This window comes from Zalophus californianus, chromosome 2, assembly GCF_009762305.2.
Source record: "Zalophus californianus isolate mZalCal1 chromosome 2, mZalCal1.pri.v2, whole genome shotgun sequence".
Taxonomy (NCBI): Eukaryota; Metazoa; Chordata; class Mammalia; order Carnivora; family Otariidae; genus Zalophus; species Zalophus californianus.
This window is the reverse complement of record NC_045596.1, coordinates 9,976,778-10,000,420: the sequence shown is the minus strand read 5'-3', so window position 1 is coordinate 10,000,420 and position 23,643 is coordinate 9,976,778.

Sequence of the window (23,643 nt, the reverse complement as noted above, 5' to 3'; positions counted from 1 at the left end):
TCTGGCTCAAGTAATAGCCAATGTTTCCTAGGGCTGTCCTAACAAATTACCACAAACAAGGTGGCTTGTAACAATGGAAATTCATTTCAGCGCTGGAGGACAGAAGTCTGAAATCAAGGTGTGAGGAGCACCTCCAAAAGCTCTAGAGGAAAAAACTTTCTTGCCTTTTCTAGCTCCTGGTGGTTGTCAGTGATCTTTGGCATTCTGGTTTGTAGCTACATGACTCCAGTCAGCCTCCACCTTCACCTATGTTCTCACTGTGTGTCTCTGTCTCTGTTTCCTCTTCATGAAGGACACCAGTCATTAGATTAGAGCCCACCCTAATCCAATATGACCTCATGTTAATATATTACATTTGCAAGGACGTATTTCTAAATAAGGCCTAATTCTAAGGCTCCAACTGGATGTGAATTTGGGGAAGACACTACTAGTCCTGCTACCCAATAAGCATTGATTCTTTTCTCTGTAATGTTGGGAAAGGGAGAGGAGATGGGTTACATGATTTATATCAGAATTGGATTTCTTTAAATAGTTTTATAGGTCTGTGAAGTTCTTCAAGTCTGGTGCTCTTCCTGAGACACCTTCTTGTCCCTGGATAGTGCATATGTTTGGGGGCACCTAAGGCAATCACCACAATTTGCAATGTCCCAGGAATGATCTGGCAGCATCTTATCTTGTGTTTGTTGTAAAAATATGGGCTATGCCAGGCACACCCTGAGTTCTCAAGTGAATCAAGTGCCACACTCTCCCGATGACTTTGTTTGCCTTTACTAGACTCTAAGCACTCCATCTGACCAATGATTGATGTTCACTGTCCTCCCAGCAAGTGCTCACTAGCTGTTTTTGAACTAAACACATAAAACAATACCGATAATACACTTAACATTCACTGAGAGTTTACTATGTTCTATGCCAAGACTGTCCAATAGAAATACAATGCAAGCCACCTATGTTACTTTTAAGTATTTTGGTAGCCACATTTTAAAAAGTAAAAACAAATAGGTAAAACTAATCTTTAAAGCATATTGCATTTAGCCCAATATGCCTTAATATTATCATTTCAACCCAATATATCCAAAATATTATCATTTCAGTATTTTAAAATTCTTAAAATACATCTTATTTTTTTTTCATCCTATGTCTTCAAAATCCAGGGTGTATTTTCTATCTACAGCACATCTCAATTAGGACTAGCCACAATGTAGGGTTTTGGCTTACTCCTCAAAACATCTACTATTCTTATAGCTGTGTTGGACATGATAAGTCAATCTGTACATCCTGAATTCTCCATACAAGTCTGTTCTGAAGAGCAAGCAAGCTCCCGACCATTGTGAATTAGGCAAAGCTAGTCATGAATGATCCACTTTAACATCTTGACTGGCTTCCATAGGGACCCCTTTACTACATGCTTCCTTAGACACCCAGGACTCTTGGCTCCTCCAACTACGGCAAGTACTCATTAGGATTTTTGTCAGGTAAAAATGACAGAAAACCAATTCAGACTAGCTTAAACCATAAAGAAAGCTAAGGAACTAAACAGAACAGACGCATGGGTGACTTTTAAACATGGTGAAATACAGAGGTTCAGATATGCCATCAAGAACTTTTCTTTCCAACATTCTTTTCTCCTGCTCTCCATCATGAGGGCATCATCCTCAGGAAGCTCTTTGAACAAAGCATGAGAGATAGCTACCAGCAGCTCCAGGTTTATCCTTGCTCACAGCTAGCTTTCTGAAAGAAGAGAGCTGCTCTTCACCCACCAGCAACCACAGCAAACTCAAGCAAAGACTGTAACTGGCTCCTTACATGTCCATTCCTGAGTCAACAATTGTAGCAAGGATGGCAGAGCCACAGGCTTCTCAGCCCCACCAAAAATACTTGGAGAGAGGGAGGGGAATTCCCAGAAGGAAGAGATAGTCTTCAGGCAGAGTATATGACAAAGGAAGAACTAAACAACATTCTATCAAAGCTTGATGTGAGGAAATAGCTTTGAAAACTTGTTTTTTAAAAATACTGCTATGCTTGGAGATCCTATGTTCCTGAAGAGCATAAACCATTTCCAAAAAAGAAAAAATGTTCATTTTCCCAGAATACTCAACAGGAATCAAGTTATTAAGCCAAAAGAGAAGAAGGGGGAAGTTCTTAGTGAGGACGGACTGTAGAAAAGCCCAGGCACTGGGCTTGGAAATTTTCTTTTCTTTTTTTTTTTTTTTTAAGATTTTATTTATTTATCTGACGGAGAGAGGTATAGCAAGGGAGGGAACACAAGCAGGGGGAGTGGGAGAGGGAGAAGCAGGTTTCCCACTGAGCAGGGAGCCCGATGTGGGGCTCCACCCCAGGATCCTGAGATCATGACCCGAACTGAGGGTAGACGCTTAATGACTGAGCCACCCAGGTGCCCTTCTTTTATTTTTTTATCACCTTTTTTTTCATTGTGATAAGTGTATTCTTTAATCCCCATCTTCTATTTGCCCCATCCCCCACCCGCCTCCCCTTTGGTAACCACTAGTTGTCCTCTATAGTTAAGAGTTTGTTCCTTGGTTTGTCTTCCTCTTTTTTTTTCCATTGCTCATTTGTTTTGTTTCTTAAATTCCACATATGAATGAGATCATATGGTATTTGTGTTTCTCTGACTGGCTTATTTCCCTCAGCATTATACTCTCTAGCTCCATTCATGTTGCTGCGAATGGCAAGATTCCGTTCTCTTTTATGACCAAATAATATACCACATCTTCTGTATCCATTCGTCAGTCAAAGGACACTTGAGCTGCTTCCATAGTTCGGCTATTGGAAATAATGCTGCAATAAACATAGGAGTGCATGTATCCTTTGAATTAGTGTTTTTGCATTTTGGGGGTAAACATCCAGTAGTATGATTACTGAATCATAGGGTAGTTCTATTTCCTATTTTTTGGGGAAACTCCATATTGTTTCCTACAGTGGCTGCACCAATTTGCATTCCCACCAACAGTTCATGAGGGCTCCTTTTTCTCCGCATCCTTGCCAATACTTTTTGTTTCTTGTGTTCTTGATTTTAGCCATTCTGACAGGTGTGATGGGCCTGGCAATTTAAAGAGATCAATTCACTGAATCCTCAGAACCACCATCAGGCAAGATGAGAAAACTGGAATCCAACAAGATAAGGCACTTGCCCAAGAACCCAGAACTAGTAAGTGACAGAGCAGCTCTTACACACCATGTTTCATTCTCTAATAAAAACACTATGTTTCTGGGTGCCTGGGTGGCTCAGTTGGTTGGGTGACTGCCTTTGGCTCAGGTAATGATCCTGGAGTCCTGGGATCGAGTCCTGCGTCGGGCTCCCTGCTCAGCAGGGAGCCTGCTTCTCCCTCTGACCCTCTCTCTTCTCATGCTGTTTCTCTCTCTCTCTCTCAAATAAACAAACAAATAAATAAAGTCTTTTTAAAAAAAACTATGTTTTCTTACTATGATCAGCTGACTGCTTTTCCACAACACAGTTATGTAAGTTATTTCATTTTATCTTCACAACAGCAAAGAAGGAAAATAAGACAAGCATTATTATAGTTATTTGGTAATACTTCTTTGAGGTCAGTCCTTAGAGATAAAGTTGTGGGTCCAGCCATCAGGGGAGGAAGACATTAGAGTATATACAAGGACACCCTGGTACCTCTAAACATCACGTCATCCATTCAGGTGAGAGGACAGTGACATTCCTGGCTCCTCACATCTTCGAGTGGAATCTCCCAGAGAGAAACAACACATTCCTAGTGCAGCTTCCCTGTGTCCCCACTCCCTTCCCCTAGACTCTCCCTGGAGGATGCCAAGGAGACTGACCCAATCCAGGGCTAGTGTGTCTCTAATCACAATAGCCCATCACAATTAGGAGTGCTCAAATGCTTATAAAACCAAATTAATTTGATTTACTTTATATAATGGCACTTGGTGCCTAAACTTTGTTTCCAGTCTTCAAGGAAGAAACACTAGGTAATGAGAAGAATTTAGTCTGTGGAATCAAAGAGATGATGGTTTGAATACTGTCTAGGACAGTTTCCAGCACATAGTTGGTGTATATGTTAAGTTTTTTCCTTTCTACCTCTGTACATTTCAATTCAAATGTAATGAAGTGGAAAAAACTTGAACTAGAAGCCAGAAAATGTGTATTTCAGCCCTCTTTCTGCCACTACCTTCCTCTGTGATCTTGGGAAGGTGATGTAGGCTCACTGTTCCTTGGTTTCCTCAAGTCTTTAAATGAAAATAATAATGCCAGTCCAGCCTACCTCCAGACTATTGTGGGATTGAATAAATGAATGTTCATGAATTCACGGTGAAAAGTACAAAGAGCTACCCAAATATTAGGGATCACACTGGGGCATAGCCTTCATCAATAATGTCTGGGACAGCCTTTAGGGAACAGGAATGCTGGCAGAAAAAATGCCAAGTGGCTGTTACCTTTGCAAGGTCACTGCTGTGCTACAGGCATTGACAACCTGAAGAACAAGCCGGTCGAATACTGGGAAAATCTTTCACGCAACAGAAGATTTTTGTCAGCAGAACTGAGTGGAATGCCAAGTCACAGACGGTTCTCTAAAAGCATGGTTAACTTCCTGATCAACATTTGGAAGCAATTTAGAAAAGTCACCAGAAACCATAGACTCCTGGAAGTTTGGATGAGGAAGAGAATCTCCTAAGTTATAGTCCCAAATGCTTCCTTTTCCAGTTGAGAAAACTGAAGCCCAGATTCTCACCACTAATTTCAAATCTGTATCCCTTTCTACTACGCCAAGTATTTCCTGATGATATAAATTGGGAAGAAGAATTCTCAAAATCCTAAAAATCATTTAAGTAGAGTCATTACTGCACAGAGCCCTTCAACCCAGACCTCAGAGGGATTGAACCTCCAAAGATTTTGGAAATTGAGAAGAAATGTGGGCAGATATAGAATCCCCATAGACAGTATAATTTGTAAAAATTAGCGTGGTATTTGAGGCACTTGAGATGAAAGTCACCACAGAAATGTCCAGCTTTTCATGAAATAACTAAAAGGAATAGAGAGTTTCACATTATATTATACATTATATTATAGCTCACAGATTTCCATTACATTTCAAAGTTGCCCTGTTTAGTTAAAAGAGTTCAGCCCTTCCTAAAACGACTAATTCCAGAGTTTTAACTTTTCTTTGGTAATTTAATATGACCCTGTACATTTTTTCCTCCAGGCTGGAAACTGGGTTTTGTCACAATAGAAGTGCCACAAAAATGAGACAGCCCCCAGCAAATGGTCCCACCAGTAAGGGAGGTAGGAGGCCTCTTTTTCTTTATTCATTGGAACACTATGATCTTGTTAGGATAATGAGAGAGTTGTGTTCACCCAAACAAACAAACATTGCTCACAGAGGGCATGCTCATAAACACATGTGTGCATGCTAATGTAAACTTGCAGCCAAGCCACACTCTTCCTACCTGCAAAGCAAACACTTAAAAAGCATCCTTTAACAGTCTCAGGCTTGACAGATCATTAGGTATACCATTATTATGCCCCAACCTTTCATAAATGAGATACCCTTAGGTACTCTCTGTTATAGTTTTCATTGTGGCCCCCAAAAAGATATATTGAAACCCAAACCCCCAGCACCCTATAATGTGACCTTACTTGGAAATAGGGTCTCTGCTGAGGAAATTAGTGTAGATGAGGTTAGACTATAGCAGGGTAGACCCTTCATCCAATATGACTGGTGTCCTTGTAAGAAGAGTAAAGACACGTGGGGTGCCTGAGTGACTCAGCCGGTTAAGCACCCGACTCTGGGTATGGTGCTCAGTGCTGGGTATGGAGCGGCTCCTGCTTGAGATTCTATCTCTTCCTCTGCCCCTCTCCCACTCTAAAAAAAAAAAAAGGTAGAGACCCACACAGAAAATGCCATGTGACAGCAGAGACAGATTGGAGTAATGAGATTGCAAGCCACAGAACCTCAAGGATTGCCAGAACCACCAGAAGCCAAGAGAAAAGCATGAAAGGGCTTCTCCCCTAGAGCCATCTGAGCAGGCATGGTCCTGCTGACACTTTGACCTGAAACTTCCAGCCTCCAGAACCGCAAGAGGATATATCTCTGTTGCTTTAAGCCCCCTCAGTTTGTGGTGTTTTATTGTGGAAGCCCTGGGGAACAAATATATGCCTTCTAACTCCAAGAAGGACAAAAATTCGGGCCTGGGACAAGGAAAGGCAATGGGACAGGCGTGCAGAGCAAGTCAGCCCACGTCCAGGGCTCCTGTCACCTGGCAGGCTGGGTGCTTAAACTCAGGTTTGAAAAATGGTCTCTCCTGTCACGCGGCTGTGGAGAAAGAGTGAAGCAGGAAAGCCACGTTTATTGCTGACCTGGCATCATAAAAATAATTAGCAAATTGCCACAAGGTGCTTTGGGAAGGTGATTCAGATGTCACTGCCATTCAGCCTGGGAGAGCAGCACAGAACAGCCACCAATCCGCTAATGCGTCACTTTCTGAGGGAACGGCCATGTTTATGAGCAGAGATTACTCTAAATTGTTCTCCACAGCACAGCACATCTTTCTGCACCGGGGCCATCCAGACTTAGCTCACAGAACACCCTCAGGCTCAAGTGAGCAAGGAAGGTCATGTCAGTCTGAATGAGCAGGTGTGACAGCTCCCATCAGTTTCCAAAGCCAAAGGGCAGCCCGTGGGGCCGCCTGGGACCAGGAAGGTTGATTGTGCAACTTCCCAGAACTGGGCCATTGTCCGGGAAGTTCAGAGTGCAGGACATGGGCCCTTGAAGTCAGTACATGCAGAGCTTCACAGGCCTATGAGCATCTAGAAAAGGAAAAGCAAAGTGCCTTGCTCTAAATATGTTTGGCGAGATGTTCTCAATCAAACTTGAAGCCCAAGCTCCATGTCAAGTTTTAACAATCAAAGGCTCTCATTCTTTAATCTAACCCTAAGCATGCTTTGTCTTCTGTACTTCCATAAGGGATCATTTCATGGCTATCATTTTAATTTTCACTTGCTATTATTCACCGCAAAATTACACGTTGACCTTGAACATAGAAAAACGAGGCAGAACAGGGAGACCAAATGATGGTCCTTGCCACCGTCTACTGATGGCTTTGACGTTCCAAACAGCACACTGAACTCTTCAGCTCTATGATGTCTTTCAATCCTTGTTATTCAGAAATCACATATGAGCAAACAGAGCCTCAGATGATTTACATGGATTATCTACCCCAAATTCCACAAGGTCAGGCACAGGTGTAATCCAAGCAGAGAGCTATTTGCCATCAAAGTCTGTGCTACATATACTGCCTCATTTTTGCAACGGAGAAATAAATTCAAAAACTGGGTCTAATTTGTGATTCTAACACCATGAGTGAGTCTCCATGGATCTCAGGGACATTCTCTCTATTTTTCGCAGGGCAGGTAAGGATTTGTAAACTGTAAATTGTCATTCTGCAGACAGTGGGCAAGTTTCTCTTTTGCCCCCTCTGGCAATGCTTGGCATGTGCCTAGCAGGCACTTCTTCTCTGCTTCCACAGGATTTTGAACAAAACCAGTTGTGTGGATGCTGTATGCAAGGCAAGCAGCATGAGCAAGCAATTGGTTTTTAAGATGAGATTGGCAGCAAGTGGAGGAGGCAAAGAATGAAGTGGATTCTCTACCCATTATGGGAAGAGGGGAGGAGGCAAAGGAAGTCTCTAGACAAAGATAGTAATTAAGTCAACACAATCAAGGTACAGAACCATCCTTGATTCTTCCTTGTGAGACTCTCTGATCCACATGGGGAAAAATCAGTTGAGAGCTTTCAACAAAAAGCAACTCATTTAGGATTATTGGAGAGCTCCCTTCTCCTCTTTGGGACATACAAAACGTCTCTCTCCCTTGCTTTTAAATAAAAAACAGGAAACTTTATTCAATGCGTTCCACAAATGGTTAAACAAATTATTGTATAACCATAGATTACAATAGTATGGCGTTATTAGAAGTCATATTTTCAGAAATATTTAATGCCATGAGACAATTCTAATAAGAGAAGCTTAAGCATAAAAAATAGGATTCCAGGGACACCTGGGTGGCTCAGTCAGTTAGGCATTCAACTTTTGATTTGGACTCAGGTCATAAACTCAGGGTCATGAGATCAATGCCCATGTCAGGCTCCATGCTGGGTATGGAGCCTGCTTGAGATTCTCTCTCTCCCTCTCCCTCTCCCTCTGCCTCTCCCCCTGCCCCTCCCCTGTTCATTCTCCTCCCTTTCTCTTTCTCTCTCCCTCTCTAAAAACAAAACAAAACAAAAAAGTAGGATTCCAATGTGCCTCTAAAATAGAATCCCATTTCTTTGAAATATATATGTCTGTTGATCTGAATGGAAAAGAGGGTGAAATGAAACATACTGAAATTATTAATGGTGGTTATCTCTGAATGAAGTGATAGCAGTTGATTTTTATTTTTTATTTAGAGTTGTCTGTATTTTTAAACATATTTCATGAAGGCCGTATAATGCTTGATAGCCAGAAAAAGTAATGTTTTTAAATATTTCTGGCAAATACGAAATAAGAATATTGAACAGTAAATTGCAAGAACCACTTTCCCACTCCAACTCTGCTTCAAATCCCTTCCCTGGGCCATCTCAGTTTCCTCGTGGGCAAAACACAGAGGTTGCTGTTAATATCTAGAGTTCCGTGCCTCCAATATACACCGGGCCCATTAGTGAATGTAGGCAAGCAAGAGGCATGTGGAAGAATTGAAAGGAGCAGGAGATACAGAGGAGTCAGACAGGGAAGAAAAATTGAGAGAGAAGAAAGAGAGCTAAAGAGAGAGGGATACAGACAAAGTAGGTATGAATGCAGAAGATTTTTGAGATAAATGCTGATTTTAAGCCACTGCCTACTGTTCATTGGGCCCTACGTTTAAGTCACAGTCCTTTAAAACTGTGATTCTTCACAGATCTTCATCTGCTTTCATTATTAAAACTCGAAACATCTTGCCTAATGGGTTCACCACACAAGCCCACCAGGATAGAAATTAATCTCTGTGCTAAGGCAGGGGTAACTAGAGGAATGTGATAAATTCAAACTGAAATCTATATCTAGTGCCTCAGGCTAGAAATGACTCACCCTTTAAATAAAGCAATTATTTGTGCTATCTGCCCACTTCACCTTTGGCCTTTGGTTTATGTGGAAAACAATTCAGTTAAAGACGGTACTGATTAACTCCAATCCACTAAAACACTCACAGGTCCTTTTCCTCCAGACCCCCACTCGCTAGTGACTTGGGGACAAAACTCCCTCATGTCTGAGGGCAACCAGGGCCTGTGTTCTCAGGAAAACAATGTGGGAAACAATCATTTTCACTCTGCTAATAAAATTGAGATCTCCGTTTTCTGTCTCTGTTACATCCTTCAGAGCATCCAGCTATTCGAAACACAGGACACACTCAATAAATACTTTAACTCTGGGGCGATCATAATTTTTCAAGCCTAAAGAACTTCACAGAAAATCAGAGGCCATCCAAATCAAGGAACAAGGTATGGTAGAACTTTAGCTAGATACCATAGAATGGCTGGACCATTATATTATCAGAAGCAATTTCTTAGTTCCTTACAAGTTCACACAATGTTAGTCTTCACCCAATCATAAACTGGGGGTAGGCAGGAAAGCATTGACTTTCTGAATTTACAGAAGCCAGTCAGATTTTAATACTCTCTTTAGGGGGACTTAAGGCTGAATCCCCTCCTGATAAGATTTTACTCATTTCTGCAAGAGGCATGGAGTGAAGTAGTTGAGAAAGCGGGTTCTGGGGCCAGATGTCTGGGTTCAAATTCTGACTTTGGCACATACTAGTTATTTAACCTCTCTATGCCTCAATTTTTTCAACTATTAAATAAGGTATGATTATAGTACCACATAAGTTATCATAAAAATCAATAGTTAAGCTCTTTACCTAGTCCCTGACACAGTACCTGAAGTCGTTCTAAGGAAATGGAGTTATCACCAACCCCCACTTGATTATAGATGTGCTTAGAATGTATCCCCTACCTAATTTCTATGAATTCGAGGAAACTACAATTAAGGCAAGTATACATTGCAAGTTAGTCATTGTGTTTATTATTCACATCAGAAAGTATCTGAGCCCTGATAGGAATGGGAGAGCCCAACAGGAGAACAGGCAACCTGCAGTACATTCATACAATGGAATACCACTCAGCAAAAAGATTTAAGAAAAAAAAAACCTGCTACATGCAATAAAAGGGATAAACTCACACAGATATGGTATGAGAGAAGCCAGACGCAAAAGAGTACATACATCTGATTCCAGCAAATGAAGTTCAAAACCAGGCAAACTTAATCAGAATTGTGGGGACCAGTGTGACCAACCATCCTTATTTGCTGGAGACTTTCCCAATTTTAGCACTGAAAGTTTTGCATGCCAGCAACCAGTTAGCTCCAGGCAAACTGCGACCTTGGTCACCCTATGACTAGCCCATAAGAGGACGTTATAGACTAGAAAGAGTCGCAGAAGAAACTCACTGAGACTGGGAGCGGGGAACCTGATTTGTGTTGTGGTTACAGGCTGTATACACATGTAAAAATCATCCTGCTGAGCACCAAAGATTAGCACACACCATGCACTTTACAGTAGGTATATCCTGACTTTAAAAAAAAAAAGATCTGGATCTAGAAAAGATAATGAGCAGTTGGAGAAATGAAGTGGCCAAGAGTGTAGGAGATGGTGCCCAAAGTGGGTATTTCCCTTCCAGCCCCCTACAGATCTCTGCATCCACCCCCTTCTCTGTCCTTCCCTCACATCTGACTACTGGACCCCAGGTCCTGGCACTACATCTCCCCTCAAGGAAGAGATGGTTGAAGGAACCAGAATTCAGCAATCCAGGGGCTTTTTTTCATGGTCCACACCAAATGTGGAAGGCAACTTGATTAAAGATGGTACTAATTAACTCCATTCCACCAAAACACTCACAGGTCTTCTTTCCAGACCTCCACAATCTGGCGACTTGGGGACAAAACTCCCTCTTGTCTGAGGGCTACCAGGGCCTCAGTGTTCTCAGGAGCACAATGTGGGAAACAGTCACCTCTCCCACAAAGACCCTGGGGCTAGACCCACACCCAATCCATAGCCACCTCTGAAACTAGTCAACATTCACTTGTTCTGCTCTCATTCTCTCCGACTTTTCATGGACCTGGTTTTCACTCCTGCCCAACCCCTTCAGACTGGTACTTCAGTCATGCTGTTTGGCTGTCTCAAGCCAGCTTCACCTCTGGAAACTTCTGGAAGGGATAGAATTTAATCTCCAGACCCAATGTGCCTGAACATTCCCAGCATCACCATAGTCTCTACTCCTACCACTGGAGAAATTTCCTGGTGGCTTTGAGAAGCTAGCTCCCATTCTCTGTCTCCCTTCAAAGAATTAGTCTAAGAGTGGTTAGTTAGTAAGTATTTGGCACACACACCTTTAATCCACCCTACCACACCCTCAACAGACACCACTCGTCAATGCTGATTCTCCTCTTTGGACATGTGAGGTCTTAGAGTCTTCATTAGCCCGGGACTTTGTGCGTGATTCATCGATGAAAGAAAATGAAACCTACTTGCTATCCCCACACTGGCTTCCAAGTTCTCAGAGAAACCTAACTAGCTTTGTACATGGCCAGAGAAGCAAAGGCATAATGGTGCCTGCAGTCTGGCCAGCCTCTGTGCTACTTGTGGTTGACCTCAGCCCCCTAGCTTCGTGAAATGAATTTGGCCACTCTTCCAAGCAATTGGTCTGGTTGGGGTAGGTTTGCCATCCTAAGATCCTGACCACTCCAGGTATCACCTGTACTACTAGCCAGTGCATGTAAACTTGCCACTGAAACAGTGGCAAAATATTTCTTCTCCTTTTTCACTTTTTATTATTTGTATTATTTTTATTGGTATACTGATATCAATAAAATGCACCCATCTTAAATGTTCAGCTTGATGAGTTTTGCCAAATGTACCCCCATCCCTTGTAACCACCACCCAAAATAAGACATAACATTTTCCATCCCCTCCAAATTCCTTGCTGGTGGAACATTTCCCATCATGGTGAAAAGCCAGCAAAAGTTATCCATTCCCTTTATGCGGATGGGATCGGATTCCTAGTGGGCTTGTTAAATTGCACTGTTTCAAGGGACTAGTCCAACTACAGCTATAACCTCAAACAGCACCTTGTAATTTTCTATCTAAAACAAAGAAAACTCCATTTTGTTTCTGTCCCTGAACTATTGAGTTTTATGTCCCCAGGCTTTGTTGACCTTCTAAAGGCTTTTTATATGTTTTCTTATATCCTGGTTTCTCCACTTATCTTCTTTATTGAAGTATCAGTTTTTCAGAATAGACTGTGTAAGTCCTTTTATAGCATTGCTTTCCAATCTTATATATTAGGTATCTGGTGGGAGAGCTGTAAACTCAGGAGATTGTGGTGGGTATAGTGCTTGGGACCTGCCATAATATTTTTTGTGCCTCGCTCCCTGTGATATCACACATGATTAGAGTCTCTGACTTAAAATCTATCTGGTTCTCAACCTGCAAGATACGTAGTATGTTCCACATAACCTTTCCATACTACTCCAGAATTTTCTCAAATTCATCAGCCCCACAAAAGGAGAAGTGTTCATTAGAAATACAAAAAGAATCATGAAGTGGCCTCTACCTTTCATAAGGCAGTCATTTTGCCAGATGATGAAGGACGTGCCAGGTTCTGTGGTTCTAGGTACTTGCCAACCTCTATGCCCAAGCAAGTTAAGAATAAAATATTTCCAGGTATTTCTGTGCTAGCCAGCAGTGGCCTAGATGGCATAAACATGAAAGACACCTAACCTGATTCATCTGAAAGGAGACGGACACAGGTAAAAGCATGAAGGAGAGAGCAGAGGTCCTGTCCCTGATGCATTGCTATCTCACACAGTGGTGTTTTTCAGACCCTAACTGCTGCCTGGCTGGGTTATTTCAACAGCCTCCTAATCCATCCCCTGCCCCTGGTCTCACCCCAGCTCTGTCCTCTATGCCATTGGCCACGGCTTCCTATATCATTGTGCAATGGCTTCCCCATGAAGACAAATGAAGCCCGAACCCCACTATGCTGTTCAAGGATCTCCATAGAATAGCTCACCTGTTCCACTCCTACTGCTACACCTGAGTGTTCCCTTCTGTTGTTCTACAGGCCTTGCCCAGGACAACCTACTGTCTCAGATGCCCTTACATTCCCAGCTGCTTTTTCCTCTGCCTGACATTTGTGTCACTTTCTCTCCTTCTAGTTAGTTCTGTATCATCATGAATTAGCTTGGATGTTATCTCCTCCAAAACACTTCCCAAATGCTTCTGAATGTCTCCCCCTCTGCATCCCTGTAACCCTCTGCCATAGTCTCTTCAGTGCTTCTGTTCACCATCCCCCAACTCCAGGGGTACCATTTCCATTAAACACAATGAATGGGACTCTCTGGAGTTATCCAACATGGCGGTGCTGAGCCTTTGCCCCCGAATCAGTTGTGTACCTGCCTGTCTCCCACCCTCCTCCCTCACCACCCCCACAGCAAATCTCACTTACAGCCATGACCACAGCTCTTTTTCAGAGGCTCTCTTCTTTGCCTGTGAGTCCTCAGGTTCTATTCTGGATCCGCCCATTCTTCAAACCTATTGATTCCATCAAACAAATCCCTTTTGCAGATTCTGTGCTTTGGGATTTGAAAATGTTCATTTTTCCAATGATTCTCAAGTTCAACTCTGTCTAGGTCAGTATCATTGACTTCCACTAGGGCCATATGTGCCATGGATAGGCAGCACCATTCCCCATACAGCCCTAAGCCCCCAAATTCCACCCTGCCCAAAGTCCCAGGGCTCCTTGCAAAGATGTGAATTTGGCTACATAGTAGTAATAAGGAAGAGTTTGGGACCCTTTGCCCCCTTAGTCTCAGCATTAGCTCCTTGTAGACAGGGGTCACATCTTCCATTTCTTTAAACCTTTTCTCTCTCCCCAAGTGGGGTGACTTCATTCTGAAGGCCAAAGAGGTTGGCTCCATTGTCCTACCAGCCTCAGTGGCATTTGGGTTAATTTCAGTCCCAGAGGGCAGCCATCAACTTGTCTTCCCCCTGACTGCTACTTTTAGCAAAGGCTTAAGGAGAATGAATTAGAAACTGTTGGTCCTGTTCTTCGATGCACATACTGTTTGTTTCTAGGTTTGGGCAAGCCAAGGATGCTGACAGGTTGGTCAGTGGGGCTGCTGCTTAAGCAAGGATAGAAGGCAAATTTGCATGAAGCTTCATTAAAAAAAAATCAATCTATTAGACACTCAACAACCAAACCAGGCTGTGAGCAGATGTGACCTAACAACAGAAACTTCAGAGCAGGAGGCCCACCTGGCCACAGCATTGGCTCCAGGTCATTGTGTTCACCAGTTTCTGCCTGGAGCATGGGCATCTCAGGATCCTTGCTCTAATGTGTTCCTATTCTTAAGGAGGAGAGGGCTGCTAGAAAAACAAACAAGCAAAAAATAAAAACAAATGCACACACACTTTCTTCTTTTACAATTGGCTAAATTATAAAGTATACATAGTAATTACTCACTTAATAATTTTCAGGTAAATGCACTTGTAAATTAATGAATAATTTGGAGGTAAGAAACACTATTTATCTTTAGTTGAGAGACATGTATTCTTAAAATAATAAACAAAATTTAAAAATTAAAATTAAATTTTAATTTAATTTTAAAATTAAAAAAATTAAATTTTAAAACAAAAATTAAACCCTTTTATGAAACAAGAATCCATGAGCTATTTTGTTGATTTGATTATTCTATATTTTCTGCAAACCTGAGAAGAGTTGCTTCTAAAAACCTGGAAGAACAAATCATAACAAAATGCCCAATTTGGCACCTATGGTCAATAGACAATCTCTTTGACAGGGAGCATCCTCCACAGTGGATCAGGTCGTATTTTCCTTACAGGTTGAGTGTTGAAGATTTTCACTTTATTCCTAGAGACAGTAAAGTCTCCCAAAATCATATATTAAAAGCAGATGTACCATGAGAGAGGGGAGGATGGGAGCAGCGGAGTAGAGGGAGGCCTTGGTTTATTTCCTGAACGTGGCAGAGCATCATTCTCTGCTCTCAGCCGTGGTCCTGCATCAACCTTGAGCCCACCACTTTCTGGGACAGCCCATAGCCGTCAAGAATCAATCTGCCTGACTTAATTTTTCCTCATTTAAGAAAAAAAATCAACTTGCTGTTTTGAAACCTCTGACTGCCAAGTGAAAGAATTTGTCTCTTGCTCTCAGGTCCACCCTCTGCCAGGTAGCTAAAGGTGGCTGGGGCGTCTGCCTCTGGATCTCTGTTTGGCCAAGTTCAGATCATATTCCATTCTTCATTGTTCATCATAAATCAGTTCTTCTGGCCTTTTAATCACCCTTATTGCTGTGTTCTAAACTGGCTCCAGGGCAGTAAATCAATTAGGAAATGTGTGTAAAGTGGCTCTAAAAAATAAAAAGTGTGGTTAAGTACAGCCCATCATAGAAACGGGGCAGTGCACTGAATAGGGAATCTGGTGTTCTAGATATGGCCTTTGTGTGCACAGGACCGTTCTTCTAATAAATTTCATAGTCATCGTACTACAGTGGATTGATTCATTTCCCCTTTGATATTTCTCTTATTTCCTAGGAGCAAAACGAAATCGTATTTCTTTGAGATATTTGCTTGGGTTGAAGGATGAGGAAAGCCTTATTTTTACAGCAGGAGAAATTGTATTGGGATACGACCTTTCTGATAGCTAAGCAAACAAAGAGATGATCAACGAAAGAAGACTGGAGATTCCATCAATGGAAATCTTCAGGAAAATAAACAAGCAAAAAGAGAGTGTGCTTGAATTAAGATCAGGAATAGCAAATAGACGTCGAGTTAGGTTGCATTTGGATCAATTCTGATCCGTTGGTAGCAGCCGTCTGTAAAAATGGTTTTAATCAAGAATGTGGAGGCCATGTCCACGCTTGGTGGGGAAGTATCACCATCAGTTAGCAATGTCTTCCCTGAGTGTAGAGGAGGCAGATAGAGGCTTGCATGGTACCTATCTGCCTTTAGATGTTAGGCAACCTGAAGGCAAGATTTATAGGTGTTGGCCTGACACAAGACACCCATTATCCTGCCTTAGGATTAAACAACCTTGAATACACTACACACTCCATATAGGATATGTGTCCTATCAGCTGACATAAACTGCATGACTGCTCAGACAGAGATCTATGCTAAGCTCTTGGAGGTACTGAGCACATACATTCTACTTGCGTCATACTGAAGTTTACAAACATTTACATCTATGTTTTCTTATGTTACACTCATTTCATTTTTCAACAAGTGTACTTTGTGCCTACTAGGAGTCCAGTAGTATGCTATGAGCTGGATGTAACGGCAAATCGAAAATAAAATACAGGCCCTGGCTTTCTGGACTTTACATTTTCATGAAGGATAAGAGGGAAGAAGACACAGGTATGGAACCCAATTTGGAGATGAGAAAACTGATGTTCAAATAACATCTATAACTTGTCCATTTAAAAAAGGCAGGGGGGCATGCGAAAGAACAGGACTCCAGTCAAAAGCTCCCAATGTCATTTCTCTGTCTAGCCCTCGGCTTCTACTCCATTGTTTTGCATAACCTTGATCCCAGAGCTGGCAGCCTCCTGCTTGCTCTGCTCCGATGACCCTGAGGACTGCTTATCTCCTGGGTAATGCGGACCTTCTGGGACCCTCTCCGACACCATGAGGGCTTCTCTGGTGATTCCCTCAATGCCACAGACCCCGGATGGCCCCTTCAGAGAATGGAGATCTGGGTCTGAATGCAACCAGAGGGCTTCACAATGTGGAGTCACGCCTGACTTCAGACAGCAGTTAAGATCCAAGGTGGAGAAGAGAGAGAAAGGCATTGCAAATGGGTGGGGTGTAAGAGTAAGAAGCAGAGAGGGCATGAGCTGCATGTGAAGGTAGAAAATCACAAAACATGTAAGCGCCTTCAGGAAACAATGAGTAGACAGGTTTAATTACCAAAGGAAAAAATATATATATTTAGTGCTTGTCTGTCATAGGCACTGAAAAATTCCATTTAATTCTCACAGCAACGGCATGAGTGAGGAAGGCAGACATCTTCCCTCATCACAGAAGTAACTAATCTTCTGTGTTATTATTAGTGGGTAACTAATCTTCTTCGCTGGTAAGTCACGTGCCCAAGGTCACAGACAAGTAACTGGCAGAGCCAGGATTCATACCCAGGTCTTGCCCTCTCCCTAGCCAGCGTTCCCTTGTGCTGAGTTCATGGCGAAGCATGCCAGGTCCTCGGGCACAAGAGGGTGAGACTGAGGGAAAGAGTGAAAGCCGACAGCAAATTGGGCTGGAGAGAAGATGGGCAGACCAACTTTGCCAATTTGACAATGTTGTTGTTACCCACCCTGGCCTCATACATGATGTGTTCAGGGGAAGATGGGAGTCAGCTCTCCATCAACAACCCAAGCCTTCTGTCTGCCACGACAAAGAATCCTTGACTGTTTCTACTTTGAAGAATGTTAAAAACCTAGAGATGGGTTCCTCATAGGTCCTCTATTTTCTCCTGCCACCTTTTCTCTCTTGCCAATTCCCTTCCCGCCCCTTTGCCTCTTGCTGAAGGTACAGCTGGTTGGCTTCTCAGTACTGACCCCTCTCCCTCATCTTTCCTACAGAAGCTCAACTTCACTCCTTTGCATCCTCCTTCCTCTGTAAGGCCACGTACCCCCAATCTCAGCCGGTGACTCCAGCTTAACCTAATCTACTCTAATCTAAGACAGACAAGGGGGACCCATGCCTCTTACCCATATGGACTTAGATGTGACCATGTGATGCAACTGGACCCATGAGATATGAGGATGAGTCAGCCTGGAAGCTTCTGGGAGATGGTTCTTCACTTTTAAGAGGATACAAGTAGGAAATGACCTCTACTTCTTCTGGATAAATACTTTTCTTATCTATGCATGATGCCTAGAACTGTGGCAACCATGTGGCAAACCCAAGGGGACCAGGCTAAGGACAGATCAAGGTCACAGACTGGTTAAGTGGCAGTACCAGGATTCCTATCGATTTAACAACATCGCTCTTACCGGCTTTTGCCTGACATGTGATGTATTCAAAGGAAGATGGTTCCCTGTGTTGATCCACTGTGCGCCGCAGTGTTTCTTTTGGGGATGAGGGGGTGGATTTGACAAATAAGAGGTTCTGAAAAGGGAGTATGAACTATAGGGGGAAGGGAACAGGAAAAAACAACATTATAAGAAGGATCACTTTAAATTGTGTAAGACTGATGAATCAGAGACTAGTACTCCTGAAACAAATAATATATCATATGTTAATAAAAATTATTTTAAAAAAAAGAAGGATCACTTTAGTTATTAAATGGGCACCACATAACATCCTTTAAGAGGAGGGAAAAAATAATGGAACTTTTTAAAAATTTTTTGGTTGTTGAACTATGCTTCTTGAATAGAAACAACTCAGAAACTAGACCACAATGATCATGGCCCCGATAGCATGAAAACAGGCCTGAAGGACTTGAGTCACAGCACAGGAGGCAGCAGTCAAATGCACATTTGTTGGTCTTGTGCACCCTTTACTGCGGAACAGGTGTTGGCAAAGTGCAGCCCTATGGCCGCATCAAGCCTGCTCCCTGTGTTTATAAATAAAATTTTGTTGGAACACAGCCAAATGCACTTGTGTACGTACTGTCCAGGATTGCTTTTGTGCTGAAATGTCAGCATTGAGTAATCACAGCAGAGACCGTATGGCTCATCAAGCTGACCGTCCTTTCTATCTGGCCCTTTATCGAAGGCTTGTTGCCCCTGATCTAGAAGGAAGAGGACCGAACTGACAGGCTGAGTATACAAATGATGTATATATCATCTACAACCGAGATTTGGTGGCATCTCCCTTGCTATAGCAAGTGCAGGATAAATAGCCTTCGCTTTTCTCATCTGGCCGATCTCTGTTGATTCCCACAGAACTGAGAGGATCTGAGTGCTAACCCTGAATCTGCCACTCACTGCCTATGTGACATGGAATAATTCACCTCACCTGGAAAAAAACTAAAAATTAAAAATTAAAGAGGCTTATGGTAGCTCACAGGCTACATATACTCTAAGGGTGAGATTACTGCCATTGTATATATATCATGTACAAATATATACACATACATGGCCAACCAAGTATAAAAATGACTCACCTAAACTCATGAATTCTGATCCACAATCTACAGGAACCAGCCTGAGAAACCAACCCATGATCCACAATAACCAGCTCAGGAAGCCAACCTGCTACCTATAAGTCAGACTTGTGGGAAGTGAGACCACTTTCTCTAGCAACTGGTCCAGGAAGCCAAACAATAAATCCTGTGACAATCACCCCAAAACAGCCAGGTCTTGATTAATAACTGATCCTAATTTTCATCCATACTTCCAACAAAGGATCAACCAGAGAAAGCCAAATATGCATCCCACCGGATCACACAGGATGCCCAGCCTCCAAGGAGCCTGCCTGAAGCTTCCCTGTGCCCACGGTCTCCAATCAGGGCATACCCAAAGCCTTCTTTGTTTCCCACTAAAATGATTTCCCTCTCCTGTGCCTGCCTTTGAGTCTCTGCCAAAACACACGTGATGATGGACCACTCTTGTGATATCAACTTCAGTATAAATAGCTTTTGCTTTCCTCATTTGGTTGATCTCTGTTTATTTTCATAGAACTTGGAATCAAAGAATCTTAGTTCTAATCCTGGATCTGCCACTCACTCCATATGTGGCATTGAATAGCTTGCCTCACCAGTTTAAAAAAAAATTTTTTTTAAAGAGGCAGTGTCCCAGGTGCCTGGGTGGCTCAGTTGGTTAGGCGACTGCCTTCAGCTCAGGTCATGATCCCGGAGTCCCGGGATCGAGTCCTGCATCAGGCTCCCTGCTCAGCGAGGAGTCTGCTTCCCCCTCTGACCCTCTTCCCTCTCATTCTCTTTATCTCTCATTCTCTCTCTCTCAAATAAATAAATAAATAAAATCTTTAAAAAGGGGGGGGCGGTGTCCCTACCCATAGTAGCTCATAGGCTACAAACGCTTTAAGAGTGAGATTATTGCCATTCTGAAATTATGTGCAAAGGACAGAGGTAACTCTGAAGAAGGAGTGACTGGTTGTATCTGGGTCATATATCTAGTAATTGCCTGGCATTGATTAATTGATAATCATTGTTATCTTTGGCCACTATTAATAGAGTCATTGAGAAAATATCTTTCCCCTTAATTCACAAATTTCTTCCTTTCCAAGCAAACCTACAAGCCACTCATTACAAAATATGGTGCAGTCATTTGTTTGAAAATCCAATTTCACAAATGGCTCATCTGTTAAAGTAATATTTTAATGGATCTTGATTCAAACCTTACTCAAACCTTCTTTTCTAAGCTTTCCATTAGTGGAGTCAGTTGAGTTTGTCCAAAGCACTGTCGGTTTGCTTCATGGGTGCTTACAAATTTCCACAAATGATACACTTCTGAATATTTTGGATGTCTTTAATCTTTTGCAGAATACTTACTTGGTTTAGGGTGTGCAAAACAAAAGACCAATTGTACAGAACTTTCACTAAGATATCATCAAGTGCCTTAGGTGATATTATCATGATTTTATTGTCCATGAGCATTCTACAAATGCCCTTCCATAAGTCCTAAAATAACCTTTTAAAGCCACTGTTTCCATTAGTTAAAAAGAGCAATATGTAAATATTTATTTGGATTTTTCAGCTTTAGCCCAAATGTTACGCGACATATAAGCAAAGCCCATTTGGAAGTTCTGTAATATCCCAGATTCTCCTACTACATGCAAATTGAAAAGTACAGCATGGGGAGTCCTGGTGTGCAGTCTGGTATTTACCCCTGACTAAGCTCCAGACAGTAGCATCACTACTTTGGATCCTTATTTCCTCTCTTACAGGCTATCACTAAGATTCGTTTCAAGACTAAAAAGCTATCATCAGTGAGCTCCATGAATTTTAAGAAATAGTAGTAGAAAATGACATTTTCCAGATGCTCAACTGGATGGCGTCCATCTGGAGGAGGCTTAACCTCATGAAATTTTAACAATGTTCACCTCAAGGAGCACTGAATTCAAAGTGGAATCTAGGACGACTTCTGTCCAGGTGGTATTCCCAGACAGAACAGTATTTAGTTAGCATCGTCAGCATGGTGATTGAAAAGGTCAGTGAGAGGAAGGCCTTGACTCAGCCACTCATGGAGCAAGGGCTAAACTAAGTTCTGGGGATTTGGGAGTAAGTAAGACACTGCCCATCCAGATGCCACAAGAAGTGAGGAGAGAGATGGTTTGCAAATGAGTAGAGACCATTCACTTGGCTCTGATCTCACTGTACGACCCATTTGGTAAAGAAATGGATGATTCTCGTTAGCTTCCCAGGTAGTGTGGTAGTTACCAGCAGTACATCTGGAACCATGCTTTCAGGGTTCAAATCCCCATTTTGCTACTGACCAACCGTGTGATCTTGAGTGTTATCTAAAAGTCCTCTGCCTCAGGTTTTTCCTTATCTAAAAGGCATGCATAACCTAAAACTAATGATGTACTATGTTATGTTGACTAATTGAATTTTTTTAAAAAGGCATGCATAATAGTTATATCTACCTCATGAAATTTTCTGAGGATTAGTCAATATATATAAAGCACTTCATATGATACCTAACAAACTGTAAGCACTCTGCAAACATTGGTAACTAGTTCCTGTTTTATTGAGCATTGTTGAAACACTGTACGTGAATGATGACGTTTAATCCTAAGGTAGGTTCAGCTATTCTCATTCTATAAAGAAAGTGAGACTTAAACAATTTAGGTGGGACCATGATTCAAGCTGGTTAGTCTGACTCTAGTATTAGCACTAAATGTATACTGTACCATTTGGGTGGGGCGGGAAAGATGAGGTCCACCCTCTGCCTTCACCTGTTTTAACCATGCAGGTTGCTATTTCACGTTAGAATCCATAGTACCATACATCTTATGGCGTTGTTATTAGAGAACTGTAGCTTTAAAATGCAAGGGATGCAAATATTTTTATTTCCCACAAGAGGGCCAACAAAACACTGTGAGGTTCATCTGATAATGTACAACAATCTAAATTAATAATGATGAAACAAAACAAGCTGCCATTTATTATTTAACAAGTATGAATTGCAGCATGTGAAAAGCACAACCAACAGACCTCCCCGATGATACATAATAACTAATCGTCCTCCCAGAATATAGTGGGAGTGCCATGGATGCAGCCATCCATAGGAGCCTTCTTTTTTTTTTTTTAAGATTTTATTTATTTATTTGAGAGAGAGAACACGAGCGGGTGGGTGGTGCAGAGGGAGACGGACATGCAGACTCCCGCTGAGCAGGGAGCCCAACGTGGTGCTTAATCCCAGGACCCGGGGATCATAACCTGAGCCAAAGGCAGACGCTTAATGACTGAGCCACCGAGGAGCCCCCATTCGTGGGGGCTGCCTGACTTTTCCCTGAACGCCAGTTTCAGCCCTCCACAAACTCCAGTAGTACCTAATTTCAGTTTCTAAATACCAAGTTTAATATCCCTTAATGAATCACGTAAACGGTAGAAGCGCATGGCATTCAGAAAAGAAAGGAAAGAAGAGAGAGGAAGAAAGAAGGAATGAGGGAGGGAGAAGGGTAAGAAAACCTCTGGAATTTTGCACCATCTACCGGTAAGAACGGAAGGAAAGGATCTCCTCCTAAGTTGTAAAAACCTCTCCTCCAAAGTCTAGGGTACAGTCCTGACTATGTTTGCCTTTTCTTTTCACCGGAGCTCAGAACCTCTATGAAGGCATGGTCAACCCAAAAGGGGGAATCCCATCTGGCGTCAGCCTGCAGCTCTGTCACTTCCACTTTACCAACCAATTAACAATTCGTAATGAGGTTCAGAGTCTAAATTCCTTAGCCGCTGCTTCCTGTGAGGGGAAGTTGTCAGTAAAACAAGACAAAAATATGTCACACTTCTCCCCTTGCCGCCAAAATTCACAGCGGTCAGCTGGGGAGGTGATGTGAGCCCCTGTCACTACAGTACCTTACCTTGGAGCACTTTGTGACCGGGCAAGAGAGACATCTGGCCCCTTCCTTCAGAGGCTCACAGGGCTCTTATTACACCTGTAAGGACAGCACTTTTGTGCATCTATATCTGTACACGCATCCTCTTCTCCGCTGGCTTGTTTCCCCTCTCACGCCCTGATTGCCCCGAATATCTCTGTGGGTTTTATTAATACAAACTACCTCCCCCACCTAATAGGTGTATGGCTTCATTTTAGCATTACCAACACTGAATTCCGGCCCAAGTCTTGGTGACTCTAAAATATCGCATCTACCACCTTTTGTCATTAGTTTCTTTTCTTTCTTATAATCTGCCCATTTGTATGGAGATTTGGAGACCATAATTCCCACCTCTTTAAAACTGTTCTTTCCTCTAAGTCCCCAGACACAGTCTGCACCTCCATTCTTCTCTCAGAGTCATACTTATTATCACCCAGAGCGATTATTTCCATGACTGTTTCTGCCTTCCCATCTGTATTCATTTCCTAGGGCTGCCTTATCAACGTCCCACAA